Below are 16275 nucleotides of genomic sequence, written 5' to 3'. Positions count from 1 at the left end.
ACAGGGCGAAATCCCCGCATGGGCCGTGGCAGCTCGGAAATCTGCATAGTAACAAACTTGTCACAAATCAAGGACAACTCGACAGAACAATTAGAATTAACATTTCACTCTGACATTTATCAAAAATCTCTGTCCACATTTTGCTCTCTGCAACAAAAACTGTGGTTTTGTCCTAACAGTTAGCGAGCTGTTGCCTAACTTTAAACGTCCGTGTGGAAGGTATGCACTTCCTGCTACAAAAGTAAAGTTACATCTTTTGAAATCCTTACATCCTACATGAATCCCAAACTTATTCCATTTGAATGACAATTACATATTTTGAAATCCACACATGCTATATGAATCCTACACTTAACTCCATTCAAATGACAAATGCTTTAAGAATTCAAGAAATATTAAACATTTCATGTAGATAGCATCTGTTTCAGTGACCTCTTCTTCAAAACCTGTTTCATTTTCTTCTTTCCTAAAACTCCCTAAATTGAACCAAAGAAAACCAGATACCCTGAGTATATCATATTTTTTCCAAAATGAAAGAAACACAATTCCGATTTTCTAATGTTCATTCAATATAAAATAATACTTAAAATGTTTTATTTCTGAACAGAAGCTCAAAGGAAACCCACAAATTAAAGGTGTTATAGTATTTTGTAAACTGTAATGTAATGATATCCCTGACTTCCTATTTCCATCATGTTGTTATGCATATTCATATATCAGGATGCACAGTTTTCCCAAATAATTAGTTTTTGAATTTAAATCAAATACATCAAAAAGTCACAATAAGGGTAGAAATCCATTGTCAGATGTCCAACTGTGCAAATTGATAACTGATCTTTAAGACAAAGATATGTTAGAGCAAATCTATGTTGAATTTCTCTGTCTGAATTTCTTGCCCACTTTTCTATGTAGAGGCACAAACTGGTATGTTTGCAATTCCATCTTTTCCATGTGATTCAGTTTTTAAGACATAGCGAGCCAATACATGAATTAGAACATATTTACAAAGGATTCCAAATTGGAAGAGCTGGGGAAAAAACGATGTGATGAAATTAACAGACAGGTCTGAAAAAAGGTGTGTGTGTGGGGGGAGGACAGGAAACTGTACTATCCACCCCCAGACACCACCCCCTCCCTTCCTGGGCAGTGTGGTACTCCTACTTTTTCCTCCAGATAGAACAATACAAATACGATCTGGAGCAGCTCCTCCCTTGTCTCGCTTTTCTCCATAACACTGGCACACATTCAGGCCATTACTAATTTTAGCCACTTCCTTTTGCATATTCCCACAACCAGATCCTAGGCCAAGCCCTGACCTTGTCCTGCCTTGACTAATGTGGCATCCCTACCACTCCTGGGCTGGGGGAGGAGGATGGCTGAGAGAAACAGTATCAAAAACAGCCCTCTGAAAAAGAGAAGCATACCCTGCTACCATGCAAGTGTCATCTGTTAAACCCTCTTGAGAGCCTAGTGTCCTTGCTGTCATTAGGACCCAGTGACACCTGTGTGCTCTGCCTGGCCTGCCTGCCAGCACAGCCCTAGCAGGACCCAATTGGCCACACACAGAAAATGAGTCCTAGATTCCCAAAGTCGCGGCCCTTATGCTGCTCTTATGCTGCTCTTACTTTTGTTCACATTCTTCTTCCTCAATAACTGTTGGGTTTGGAAGATTTTGGACTTTCTTTGTTTAGGAATAATTGTGGGCTCTTCCTTACCTTTCGTGACTTTAAGATCCAGTGTTCTTCCATGTACTACATAAAGCTCTATTGCAATCCATTTTTCCTCCAAAATTGTGATTCTAACTAAACTGTACCTGGAGGTCCAGATGCTCCTTGAATGACTGACGCATTCTCATTGACAGCCACAACTGTGGGTGACAATTAGACATTCTCAAATGACCCTCTCATCTGCTTCGACCTTGATATTCTATTCCTTGTAGTTACTTCAAAAATAAGACAAAAATAGGATTCGAAGCAAGTATAGAAGCAGGAATTTGCTCAAAGTCTAAACATATTAGTGATGTCAATAGCTACTGAAACACCAAATCTGACTAAACATCTGAGCAGCAGAAGAGCTATTCTCTTGCAAATACACAGATTGGATAATAAATTTTTTAAAAGTCTGTATAGCTTACCTATGACCAGCAACTAATTACTAGGCTCCAGTATAATAAATGAAGATAGAGGGGAGAAAAAGAGCAAAATATAAATTACCACTGGTTCAAAAAGGTTTTCAACATTGTACAGGAACTAGAATGCTTTTTCTTATTGATAAGAAATCGATAGATAAGTGTTGTCCAACAGAAATATAATGCAAGCCACATATGTGATTTTATATTTTCTAGTAGTCACATTGAAAAATAAAAAACAGGTAAAATTATTTTTAATAATATGTTTTAGTCAATATGTTTTACCCATATATCTTAGATTGTCAGGGTTCATGATAAAATAATCTAGTGAGATCTTGTGTTTTAAGGTATTGAATAAGGGAATGAACAAATTTTAAATTTAATTTTATTTTTAAATTAAATTTATCTATCTATCTATCTATCTATCTATATCTATTTTATTACAGGAGTCTGGATCCTTTAACATGCTAATTGGTGTTGTGGACCCATAAACATGAGGCTTTTCCAACCTTAGCACTACTGACATTCCAGAATGTCAGCCCAGTAATTCTTTGTGGTGTGGGGCTCTCCTGTACATTTTGGTAACTTAGCAGCATCTCTTACTTTTACCTACTGGATGCCAGTAGCACACTTCCCTACCTCCTCACCAGTTGGGACAACCAAAAATGTTTCTAGACATTGTCAAATGTCCTTTGGGGAGCAAAATTTGCTCCTATTGAGAACAACTGGGATAGCATGTGGAACACGATTCCTCTTATTTGCTCACATCTGCTTATCTAAATAGGTCGCCATCTTGTATGCCGGTGATTAAGTGAACACATATATCCATGCTTACTAATTACATTGAATTAATTTAAAACATTTTAGGCAATATAACATATTTCACTGGAATGAAACGTGAACCTATACTCATAGCTAAATTAATCCTATAGTTCAGAGCAATAATCTGCTTTATGTCTGGGAAAACTTGTGTCCTTGAAGACCTAGATCCTGACCCATCTGTTTGAAATCTTTCCCCAGTCTTTCACGTATGACAGTGAAATACCCCATCTCTCTTGGTTTTGTACCAACCATGTCTTTTGTTCACATGTGATAAAAGGTCTAGCTCCTCTGAAAGTTTTCCTTTTTTGCTTTCTTTTCCCTGAGTAGTAATAAAATTTCCAAGCTGCCACAGCAAACCTTAACATTTTGTTTGTATAACTAAGTTTCCATATGCATGCTGATTGCATGTCTGACTCATTTATTTCCTCTAAAATTGTAAGCTCCTTGAGGTTAAGGACTTTGGTGATTTTCAATACCTGTCGTGGATCAAGGAAACTTGTTAGTAATATAATTTTTGCTTGATGGTTAACAATAAAAATGGAATGTTTTCATAAAACAATAATCTGTTCCTATTAATTTTTATTTTTCTCAGTTTTACCTTGTATTTTGGCCCATTTCTTTGACACCATTTATATGCTGGACACTGGGATGGGCAAAAAGTAATAAACACACAGGTCCTGCCCTTGCAAAACTCCCAGTGATTTGCAACCTGGGGGAGATTTTGTATACAAGGGAATTGGACAATGTCTTCAGAAATTTTTGTTGATCACAACTGTGGTAGATTGTTACATCTTGCTGATAGAGGTGAAAGATGCTGCTAAACACATAGGACAGAGCCTCACAACAAGGAATTATCTGGACCCAAATGTCAATAGTAGTGAGGTTGAGAGTCCCTGGAAAGAGAAGGGCAAGTCATTAACAGTTAAATTAAAAGCAATGCATGCTATGATAGAGTTAGGTATAGGATTCCACAAAAGCTTAGAAAAGGAAAAAGAATTCAGAGTGCTTGACTGAGGGGTAGAAAAGGCTCCCCGGAGGAGATAAGCCCAACTGGGTACGCAGGTTGTAAACGAGCAGCATATTGAGTGAAGGATGAGTCACCGGTTACCCCCAAGACCAAAGCGTAGGAATAGAGCCAAGAACTGGGGATGGAGCTCCAAGGAAGCTGCTTTTCTAAGGCAAGACCAGGAAGAAGAACGTGCAACGGGGATAATAGGGAGGACCTAGAAGAGTGGAAAATAGGGACATTGTTTCTTGGATCCCAGAGTAGAAGATTATTTCAAGGAAATAATCACTAATAATGTCAAGCTCAGTGAGATAAACCAGAAAAATCTCTTTAACATTGGCAGAGTCATTGGTAACTTTAATGAGAGAAATCTCAAGTGAAGGAGGTAGAAGATTTTCTTAGGCAGAAAAGTGAGTAGGAGGAGAGAGAAAATATGGGTTTGTCTTCAGGAAGCATGTTTATGATTATTTATAGAAAAGAAAAATTGAAAACAGCCTAACAGCCTAATAAAGAAGGTATTTAAATTGTCACATATATAATGCAAAAGTAAACAACCACTAACAGATATTTAGTAATGAAGACTATGGAAAAGTGTTCACAGTAAGTGAAAAAAAAAAAAAAAACCCTAAGATGCAAACCTTTATGCAGTATGATACCCAATTTTTTTATAGGGAGAGAAAAACAACTAAAAAAATCCAAAACCAAAATATTAACAGTTGTCATCTCTGGGTAGTGTATATTATGGGAAATTATTATTTTCTTCTTTGAATATTTTTATTCCCCAAATGTTCTAAAATGAGCATGTATTCCTTTTAAAGTCAGAGGGAATTTTCTTTTTTAAGAAGCTTGGTTGAGAAAGAAAAGAGAAAGTTCTGGCAGTAAACTTGAAGAGGTTGGGTGGGGGGCCAGAAAGGAGCGTGTGTGTGTGTGTGTGTGTGTGTGTGTGTGTGTGTGTGTGTGTGTTTGAGTTGGAAGCAAAGAGAGCATTTTTGTATGGAGAAGGGAGAGAGCCAGTACACCAAGAGAGGCTGAAGATACAGGAGCATGGATGATTGATGGAGCATGTTCCTGAGGGAGCGGGAGGGGATGGAATCCAGATCACAGGTGGTGGGATTAGCCTTGGCTAAGAGGAGAGACATTGCTTCAACTGAAAAATGAGGAAAAGAGGTAAGGATGGATGTGGGTGCTGATAAGAATTTAGAGGAGGGGGCAGGAAGTTGAGGGAGTTGCTGTCTGTTGGCCTCTATTTCCTTTGTGAAGTAGAAGGTGAGGTCATTTGCTGAGTGGGGTCAAGGGTTTACGGAGAATGATGGGAATTTGGAAGGGCTGCTGTGGGGAAAGAGGGAGGAAGGGGACTTGGGACATTGAGACAGATTATCCAGCTGACTTGAGAGGCCAGCTGAGGTTTGGGACTAAATTTTTAATGAAGGGCACCTTTTGGCTTTCTCTAGCAGCACTCTGTAACATTAATTTAAAAATAAAGAAAGCACATAGTAAGACTGATGAGAAGGTTGCAGATCTGGGCAAAGACCCTGAAAAAAACCAGTATTTTGGGTGCTTGAAGTGATAATGGAGTTTGCTAGAAAGGGACAGAAATAAAGCCAGAAGAGGGCTGAAGGGAATGGAAGTCACAGGGAGGTCTATAAGCTGCGGTAATGGGAGACAGGGAGTGAGAGAACTTCAACAAGGAGCGATATGGGCTAAGAATGGGAAAGGGAGAGGGAAGACTCTAGGCATGAAAGAGTGCCAGGTGGAGGTCAGAGGTGGAGGTCAGCTGCTGTCTCCATGGACAATCCCAGCTAGTACAGTCACTCGACAGTGAAAGCTCAACTTCCAGTTAGATGTGGAACACAGAAACTCACAAAATCAATTTTAAAAATCAATGTAGATTTAAGTATGCTCTTTCCTCTCTTTCTCTTCCCACCCCACGCTGTCTCTACACACACACACACACACACAGGTACATGTGTATAATTTGAAATATTACTAAGAAAATAACATAGTTGTTAAAACAGACTCCCAACCAAGCAAAAAGAACACTGGACCTTTTTTTTCAACTCCAGATACTTAATTGCCGTATACATGAACAAGTCCCTTTCATATTAGAGAACAATTTTCTCATTGGTAAAATGGGTTAAATTATATCTATTAAACAAGATATTTTTAAAGAACTAGATTAAAGTTTAAAAATATACTCAGAGTTCTCAGAACCCCAAATACTATAGCTTAATTCACAAATATTTTTGAGCACTGTGATCGATTTGTATTTGTGACTAGGGCATCTAATGATAAAAGAAACTCACTCTCCTCCTCATACATGTAGAAGCAATTAGGGGAATTTCGGGGATTATTATGCAAGTAATAGGGCACCTTGCTTTCTCTATGATTCTATTCCTTACTCCATCCCGAGACTTAAGTCAGGGTTCTGCCAGGGCCCTCCTAGACACAGAGCTGTCTCCTGAGAAATATCAGGGAAGAAGGATTTTGATTACTTGTGATCACAATTTGTTAATGTTTCATCTCATGTCACTTTTGTATTTGTTTAATTATTTGAAATCTTGAATTTATATACTCTCACTTCCAAGCTATTTTTTTCACATACTTATATACATGTATACACACACAGATGTACACAAAAGCACAACATACAGACATATGTATATACATACATATATACATATTCTGGTAGGAAAAATTCATTCATAATCAAAGTCTAAAGGCGATTAAATATTCAGAATATTAGCCTATTAACAATCAGCATATCGGTGATTGTGCCAATGATGATATATCTGTTCATCAAAAAGAATGACTAGCATTCATGCCCAGGAGTTGAAGGTACGTCAATTGCTCTTTGATGAGCTAAGTGAAAAATTATGTGCTATGCCCTAACAAGGAAAGCCACTTGAGTTTAAATAACAATAAAGAGCACATGGTAGAGAAAAAAAAAGCGTATGTAGCACATTTTATTACTATTCAGTGGTGAACATTAGCCAACCGTACATATGTGTGTATGTATATTTATACATATAAATAAATATGATTTTTAGACTAACAATGGTAAGTAACATACATTTAAAATTTGCATATAAATAGGACTTTCTAAAATTAACAATTTGATTTACTCATAATTTGAATACTCTCTGAAAGTTTGGTAATGATTTTTAATATGTTCTGGATGTGTAGAATGTACCTAGCACCGTGCTAAATATCTTAGGTGGATCATCTCATTTAATTTTGACAAGAATCTCTATTACATACCAGCAATAGATACTACTGTTATTCAAAATTTACAAATTCAAAATATGGAACAAGGTTTCAAGAAGTTAAGCAACTTCTTATCGTTGTATAGCTGTTGAGTGATAAACCCAAAACAGTTTGATTTCAGAACGAATGCTCTTCATCATTACTCCCCATTTCCCTCAAGTAGGGAACATTTTCCCAATTCATCAAATTATGTTGGTTCTTGCTTCTAAATAGCTCTTAGGTCCATCTTCCTCTCTCCAATCCATGGCTGCAATCCTGGGTCTGACCACCCACCACTGTCACACTGGATTACCATAGAGTCTCCTGCTTGTCTCTGGTAGTCTGACTCATTGGGTTCATGTGTAATCCATGTGGCTCGCCAGTGAATAAATTAGGTCACATCTTCATCCATTACCCAACGTCTGCTGTCATGATAGTCCCCAACTCCATAACTCTGGAACAAGAGCCTGATTCAATGCCCCTCTAGTACTTCTGTGTTCAGGAATGAGTCTGTGCTCACTTGAGAACCGCCAACTCCTTGGGTTGCTGCATTCCTGGTTCTCAAAGCTTTACAATCAGCAGAATACCAAAAGGCCCTTCATTTCCTTTAGTCTTCGATGATTTCTTCTGCCAGAAATGAGAAAATGCCCTCTTCCAAACTTTATGACCCATTTTATCACAGGAGGCCAAAAGAACAGTGGTTTTTCCTTAAATCTCATACAAAAACAGGTCTTTCACCTTTTAACTGAAGGCCTGGTCTCCTGGAGCTCCAATAACCATTCAGTGGGGCCAAACAGAGGGCAGGCAGACTTGTTTGCTCCTCTCCGTTCCTCATCTTTTCCCATCTTTTCTCTCATAACCCACCAGAACTCCTCTTTTTCCTTTCACCAAACACAAAGCAAATTCATATCAACCAAAGCAAATGTCCAACAGATTCAGGGACCATTGGGTAGGCAGGATGAAGGATTTGTGGCTCCCCCAATGGCCCACTTGTCATGACTCATCAGCTTGGCCAACATCAGTCTTTCAATTTCCATTCAACTAAAATGAAGTATTAAGTCCTCCATAAATGCAGATATAATCATGTTCTTTCACCTTCTAAAACATGTCAGTGAATATTCACTACCTTCAAAATGAGGTTAAAATGCCTAAAGATGGTTAACAACACACTTTCAATTTTCTTCTCCTCCCTCATCTGTTGCAATCTCCTCCACTGACCATACTTCAAAACCCATATTCTAAGAATTGTGGTTTAAAATCTCCAGGTATAACTAATGACAGACTTACTATGTAATAATAATGAGAACAATTTAGGCTTTTACTAACAAATTGTGAGCAAGTTGTGAACAAATAATTATTATTTATTTTTTTGCTGAAGAATGCAGCAGATAAAAAGTCACACCATTAACACTAGGTATTGCGTGTTCATTGACATGTAAAAGGCCAAATATAGTAAGTTCAGTGATAATTGAACATAATCATTTTAAATATCTTATTCATATCTATTGCATATTTTCCAATTTACTTTATAAATATAACTTACGGTAGCAATGTTGATACTTCATTAATAATAACATGTACATAAATATGCATGATAATATTATTTTATATTTATCAGAGAGATAAAATAACTTAAATTGAAGAGTTCATTCATGTTAGCCAGGAACTTATGTTATTGAAATTTACATTATCTCTGTTCACTCTATTCAGAATTAAATGTTATACTAAAACCAAATAATACCAGACAGGATCTTAAACTAAAATTTTAAGCATTGTCGAATAGTACTTTATTATGCGTTTGTTCGTTTTAGATATTGCAAGGTTCTTTTGCTAATACTAAGTTATAGCTATATCCCCTTTTGGATTTAAAAAAAAAATCTATTGGTCTGTATCCATACAAGTAGGAATGGATAAATGCAAATCAATAAATGCTTTAAATACAGTGCAGTGTATCAAATAGGACAATCTCAGGGAAGATAGAATTATTGAAGATCGGTTGTAAGGAGAAACCTGGGAAAACTTTTTGAAATTGAGAATCATCATCATTTAACTTTTTAAATTTATGAAAATAGTCATTTCTTTTTTTTTATTTTTTTGTTTATATAATAAAAAATGAATCACTAAATAAATAGAATGAAAATAGTCATTTCTGATGCAAACGCTGAAAAAATTCTTACCACAGGCAATATGATCATTGTACCAATTTAAGTACTAGTTTGTTAGTTCAAGCTACAAATGGAAAGGCCTTCTTATATACCATCAGAATATTAACAAAACGCTATCCTGATTAAATATTTTTAATTGAGCGTTTTAACAAAAGTGCAATTAACATTGCCCTGTAATTAATTCCACATTATAAGTTTAAAGAATTAATTCCAAACAATGTTTATTATTGCTGATAATTGTGCAATTGTGCAATTGATGACAACCATTATAACTGCAACTAACATTGCATAATGCTCAATATACGCCAGGCACCATTATAAAATGTGTATATTAATATACTAATTCAACACTTAGGACAATCTTACGACATAGGTGATAGTACCATCTTCATTTTAGAGAATTTAATTAATTTTTCCAAAATCACACAGCTAACAAGTAACAGAGCTAGAATTCAAATCCAAGCAATCTACCTTAAATTCCATACTCCTTAACCACTATGCTCTTTCAGAAACTGTACAATATTTTGAAAAAAATCAGAGACCTAAAAGGACATCCTATTGTAATAAGAAACATGTTTTCCCACTTGATGAACGCTACTAAAATCAGGTAGCTGAAGTTAATCTAAGTTGAGGCTAAAACAACACAAGCTGTGTAACAGGACTGAAGAGTCTGATACGCCTATTCAGTGGGCAATAGCCTTTAGAAATAATTGTGAGCAGTTTAATAAAGGAAAATTTGGCTCCTGGTGGATGTTGACAATTTATGGCAGCAAGTGAGGCCACTCAGCACAACCTGCACACCTTTCCTGACTGTGGGCCAAGTTACTAATTAAAACAGTGTTGTAGGGTTCACAGTATTGGGATAAGCATGATAGGTGAGCTGATAACAGTTATTGACCCCTGGCGGTTAAGACCAGGAATATTTTAGAAACCAATAGATAAAGGAAAAGAGACATCACAATAGATATACAAAGCTTTGTCTTGTTATCCTGATAACTAGGCAGGGCTTTAATACAAGGAGCTTATTAATATAAAATCTCAGTAAAACATTTAAAATATATGTAAGAAAAATAAACGTGTAGAATTCTGGCAAAGGACTTAAACAAACATGGAATCTGAGAAGCATCATATTTGATGGTTGCTAAAGTGGGCAAACATTATTGAACAACCTTGAGACTGTGACATCAGTCATGAGACCAGAGATAAGGTAGAGATGGACCCAACAACAGCCTGTTATTTTGCTAATAGAGAATCAATTTTAGTTTAAAAATATACTCATCAGATACACATTATTTCATTTTATAAAGATGCTCTGAGAGGTTATGTAAATTTCCTCTAATTGTTACATTTGTAAAATGATAGGGTTGGAGTACAAACCTAGGAGTTTTTACTCTTTTTAATAACTTTATTTAGTTTGCTTAGGAAGGTGCATGAATATTAAGTTATCTGCCCTACATAAAATATGAGTTATTCTGCTGGAATGATCATTTCAAAATATGAACCTGTTTTTATCAACCCTACTAAACATCCAATCCCCAGGCCCAAATTCTTGGGAGCTTAAAACTATTCATTGAATTGCCATTGCTTTTAGGATTAAGATTCAGGCTCTTTAGATAGGACGCAAATCCTGTGCAGTCTCATTCTACATGCTCCTGCACCCTCCTCTCATTATAAATATGCATGCTGACCTGCACCTGTTCCATGGTACTTACCAGGTGCCCTACCACCAGACCCACTCTAAACATGCTATTCCCTCCACATGGAACATTCTTCTTCCTCTCTGTCAACTTAAATCCTTCTCATTCTTCATCTTTTGGTTTAAATATCCCTTCCTCAGAGAGGTTTTTCTTGACTTTCATATACCCTTACCTCTGTTGCTCCTCTATATTTCTCTGTGCAGAACTGATGAATATTTGTCCCCCTCACCAGACTATAAACTCCACAGGGGAATGACTGTATCTGTTTTGTTCATCATTGTATCTTCTGGTTTCTAACATGATGCCCAACATCTAATAGACTCTTAATATAGTGAATGAGTGGACAGATTAATTAATTCATTAAACTCCACCAAAGTCAAGAAATAATGGTTCAAATTACAATGTCTTTTTTTGTGATATTTATATTTTAGGTTTGAGGAAATATTTACAAAGGCATTCCTTTCAAAAATTAAAGTATTTTGAGGTGTATTACATTACGTTTATCTTAGCAAATGTATTCTAGGATTATTGTTAAAGGTCTGGTTGTGGAGGAAACAGCAACATTCAACTCCGACTTATGGAGACAAGTATTTATTTAAGATGTTTTCTTACATGCTACAGGTTGAGCTGTGTGCCTCCTCAAACACTTGTCTATTTTAAGAGGAAAGTTTTCTGTTTTAAGAGGATGCTTGTGGTTAAATGCCAGAAGGAATACAGGTTAAACAATATTCTTTCTCTTCCTTTTTTTGTTAGCCAAACATTTTAGCAGAGAGCTATCAATAATTGACTTCTAGTTTGGTGACAAAAGAAAACTGGAGTATCTTGCCTTTGACGCACACATGGTTTGGGAGACAGGGTGAAATGGACATAAAATCACACATTCTCTAGAACTTGATATTTGGTAATCTGCACACATGTAATTGGATCTGGAGACTGGTAGTGAAATATGGTAGTTCTCCTAATGTTGAGTTTGGTAAGATGTTTTCTTAGGCTGAGAGGTGAAGGTATAAAACTTAAATGACTGATTCTGTGGGAGTTCTCATCCAACTTACTTGACCCACCTTGTTACATGTTTAAACACATAGGTTTAAAAAAAAATCCACTCAGGACATAAAACTGGTTTATTAATAGAGAAACCTAAAAGTTGTAATTAGTGGGATATTATTAAGGCATTTTTTTAGAGCTATGATTCATAACATTTTTTAAAATTAAGAACATCTTTGATGAAAGCTGCAGACTGTGTCTCCAGAAGATTCACAGATGCACATACTTACACAACTTTATGCACAATTTCAGGGGTTTTATATCCACTAGAATTCGTCCAGAGAACCCAGGCTAAGAACATTTATTCAAGATAAATCCATCTAATTCATGTGTCTTAAATAGCAATGATTTATATTGCTTGTCATCCCTCTCATTATGATTTGTTTTATATCTGGACTCTAATTATCAAAGGGGAGGAATAAAGGAAATGCTCAAAAGATTCATCATAGTCAAAAGAAACCCCTATTTTTCTCTCTTTATCTTCAGGCTATTATTTCTAGACCAGCGCTCTATTGTTCATGCTGCACTGTTCATTGGCCATCAACCAGACAGAGGGTGCTAGTCTAGGCCATTGCACAATTTCGTCTTCCTCAGGGCTGTTATGTAATTAAAATAATTTCAATCTATTCTCTTGAAATTTTTTTTCTACAGGCAATTGTAAAAATGTAGAAGCTAAAAAGCAAATAAAGGAACAAAAATATAACTTGTTTTCTTTACTTTTTATTGTGAAAGAAATTACTCATTATGGACTAGCTACTTATTTAATTTCAAAATTCAAATGTGGTTTCTTTTGTATCCCGTAGTGGAGTAAAATCCCCACTGATTTAAAACGGTCATTTTCCAAGAGCACTGCAAAGTGCCTGGGTCTTAAACATTTCTAAAGGAACCACAGATATAAATGCAAAGTGCAACACAATTAGTAATGTATTTTCTCCTGGAACTCTTATATCTGAGGATGTCTATAAATGCATCGGAAGCAATTTACGTACTCTGCATATACATAGTAACTTTTACCAACATTCCACCTAATTGAGAAACAGTGTTGTCAAATAGGTTCAGTTTTATAGTATTAAAATAAACCTCTAAGCCTCCATCCAGAATCATGTTTTAACTACACACCATATGCACGCACATTGCACATGTGTATAAATGGTGGTTACACTTTAAAACAATTCCCTCCGATTCTGCTGGTGATGCTTTACCTGAAAACTTTGTAGTGTTCAGCTACCAACAGCTCTGCCTTGTGAGACATATTGTTGTTTATAGATTCCTCATGATTTGAAAATGAGGATAATATTTGACATATAAAATTTTACTTTTCCTTTGTGCCTTTTTGTATATTGTTTGATGGCATGAAAAATATGCTAAGCAAAGACTCTTGTTTGGAATGAGAAGAACCTGAGAAGAAGGGAGTGAGACTGACCTGACCTCACTGGAAGCAACCAGTGAGTACGTGGGAGCAATAATTTATCTACCTGGAGCCTGACCTCTGCTACAAGGGGCCACCACTAGGAACTGGAAGGTTAGTATAGAAATAGTGAGTGCTTTCTGTTGTTGTTGAGCACAAACTTGTTATTCCAGCTTCTTGTGGACTGGGTGCCACTCTTGCACACTAGAATTCAGAAATACTGCCCATTGCTATGGGAGAAAGGGAAATAATAAACAGTCTTATGTATTTGTTGAAGGTATCCTCTCTTATCAAAGTTTTACTTTAAAAAGGAGAACTTTACTCTCCAACTCTTATGGTCTACGGTTTTGTTTTGGTTTTTTTTTTTTTTTTCATCACAAGTAATACAAATATTTTAGCAGGTACTTATGTATATAATCATTATATAGATATATAAACAGATGTAAAAATATATCTTTCCAAAATATATCAGCGTACCACTATAACAGTGTATTATATATGTTAACAGAATATGCACAAAAGGAGAAATTAAGAAAGGTGAGATAAAAATGAAATAAAGATTATTTGTAAACAAATTTTATCTTGGGAATTAGTGGGATAGAAACCTTTTGCCTTATGATGAAAAAAGTGTTATTTCTGACAACTTTATTGAGTCACTTCAGTGTACAATTCAATGGTTTTTAATATATTCACACAGCTGTATAACAACACAATGTTTGAACATTTTCCTCACACTCAAAAGAAACTCTGTGCCCATCAGTGGTAATTCCTCACTGCACCACCTCTAATCTAGGGAACTATGAATCTACTTTCTGTCTCCATAGAAGAAAACTTGTCTATTCTGGACATTTTATGTAAATGGAATTGTACAAAACATGGTCTTTTGTGACTGTCCCCTTTCACTTAGTGCAATTTTCTCAATGATTCATCCATGCTGTAGCATGCATCATCGCTTCATTACTTTTTCTTTTGAATATATAATACAGTATTATTAACTATAGTCGCCATGCTGTACATTACATTTCCAGGACTTATTTATAACAAAGTTTGTACCTTTTTTTTTTTTTCTTTAAGACATTTATTTTTTAGAAAGGGGGTTAGGGCAGAGGGAGAAGCAGAGAAAATCTCAAGCGGAATCCCTGCTTTGAGCAGGTGGAGCTGAGGCTGGGCTCCATCTTGACCCTGTGATCATGACCTGAGCGGAAATTAAGTCTGACCCTTCACTACTGAGCCACCCAAGCCGGCGCCCTGAAAATTTGTACCTTTGACCACCTGGAGGCATTTCATCCCGTGGCCGCAAGGTGTTCTCTGTGGCGCTGTGGTGTGGCTTGCGGAGATCTTGACGAAGGACTGTGTGCTAGCATCGCGCGCAGGCGCAGGCTGCAGACCGCCTGGAGAGTGCGCCTGGGGGTGGCACTGTTGGGGGGGGGGGGGCTGAGCTGTTGCTGCAGAGCTGGGCTCCGTGTCCCGGGCGCCGGTACCAGGACGTCCAGCGCCAGGAAGGCGGAACCTATTTCCTCACCACCTAGCAGATGCTGTGCGACCGGAAATCTTTAGTGTACGGTTTGTGCCAGGCTCATCCGGCCTGGACTTGGACAAGGATGTAGCGACTCCACCTACTTGGTGCCTGTGCTGAACTGGACAGAGAAAGGAGTGTTGGAGGAAGGGAACTTTTCTCTTTCCTCAGAAATAAAACTTGGAAGGATAAAATTAGAGAATGAGACCAGAACATCACAGGTGCCGTGTACCACGTGCTTCAGCGCCGGGAGGAGGAGCTCGCCCAGGTGGTATTAATGGCGGTTGAGGGCCGGAAGTTGGAGCTGCTGGTCAGCAGTGGCTCTTCCTACAGCTGCGGGAGTGAAGACCAGGCCACGTGCATCTCTGGTTTCCATGGAGCCGCATAACTCCCCTTAGGGCATGACCAGTGAATCCGGTGAAAAAGCCAAGATTTTGCAAGGACAGGGTTCAAGGATATGAGGAACACAGTGTTGGCCGCCGAAGAAACATTTTACCTTTTCCCAAGATGCAACTGCCATGCCAGAGAAGTTTGGCTGTGAAAAGAAACCTGTTTTTGACAATTTCTCTAGAAATCTGGTTGTGAATTGTTTCTGCATCTGAGGTGGGTGCTGAGAGACAGGACCAGCTGTGCGAGGCCGCGCGTCCCCACACAGAGGAGGCATCCAGGCCTAGTGGGTATCCGGGTGGGGGGGGTCCTCTGCTGGAATTTTCCAAGTGCGGCACAGGCCTGCGCGGGGACGCTTCCGACCCAGCTGGAAGATCCTTAAAGGGCAGCGCTTTGAGTGCTCCATAAACAGTGTGTGATGATGCTTGCCTCTCTGTGTGGCCCTGTTCGCGTTCGTTACCTGTTCGCGTACCAGGGAGACAGCTCTGCCTACCAGGAGCAATCGCTTGGCCTTTTTTAGCCTCCGTGGGCGGCTGAAGACACAAGCAGCTTACGTGTTTTCACAGTCTCCTGGGCCTCTGCGTTGAGGCCTAGGCCATCCTGGGAGCCCGGTTCCTCCTGCCTGACCCTGGCTTGGAACAGCAGTCAAGGCTTCTGATTTGTATTTCTCAGGCCAGAGATTTTTGTATCTACTCTCCCAGTATGGATAACCTATCCAGTGTTTTTACCTTTTAGAAATGCCTCAAAGTGCTGCTACATTTTGCATTGATTTATTTAATCATTTTAAAGGGAAGTAGAAGTTTTGCCTCATCTGTCTCAGGGACTTGTGGAGGAGCTGGTGCCTTTGCCTCGTGTGGGA

At 37.8% G+C, this 16275-nt stretch overlaps 1 protein-coding gene and 1 pseudogene across 6 annotated transcripts in view; both read left to right on the top strand.

Annotated features, from left to right (window-relative positions):
• Positions 1-15645, top strand: part of LOC148110396 (BTB/POZ domain-containing protein KCTD5 pseudogene) — a 34322-nt pseudogene extending 18677 nt beyond the window's left edge.
• HDAC9 (histone deacetylase 9) overlaps positions 1-16275 on the top strand; it is a 726671-nt gene that overhangs the window by 396968 nt on the left and 313428 nt on the right. The gene's annotated exons all lie outside the window — the stretch shown is intronic.

Source organism: Ursus americanus, chromosome 3 (genome assembly GCF_024610735.1).
Source record: "Ursus americanus isolate L20-20 chromosome 3, mUrsAme1.1.p, whole genome shotgun sequence".
Taxonomy (NCBI): Eukaryota; Metazoa; Chordata; class Mammalia; order Carnivora; family Ursidae; genus Ursus; species Ursus americanus.
The sequence above is the reverse complement of the archived record's forward strand: the minus strand, read 5'-3'. Positions and strand labels throughout refer to the sequence as shown.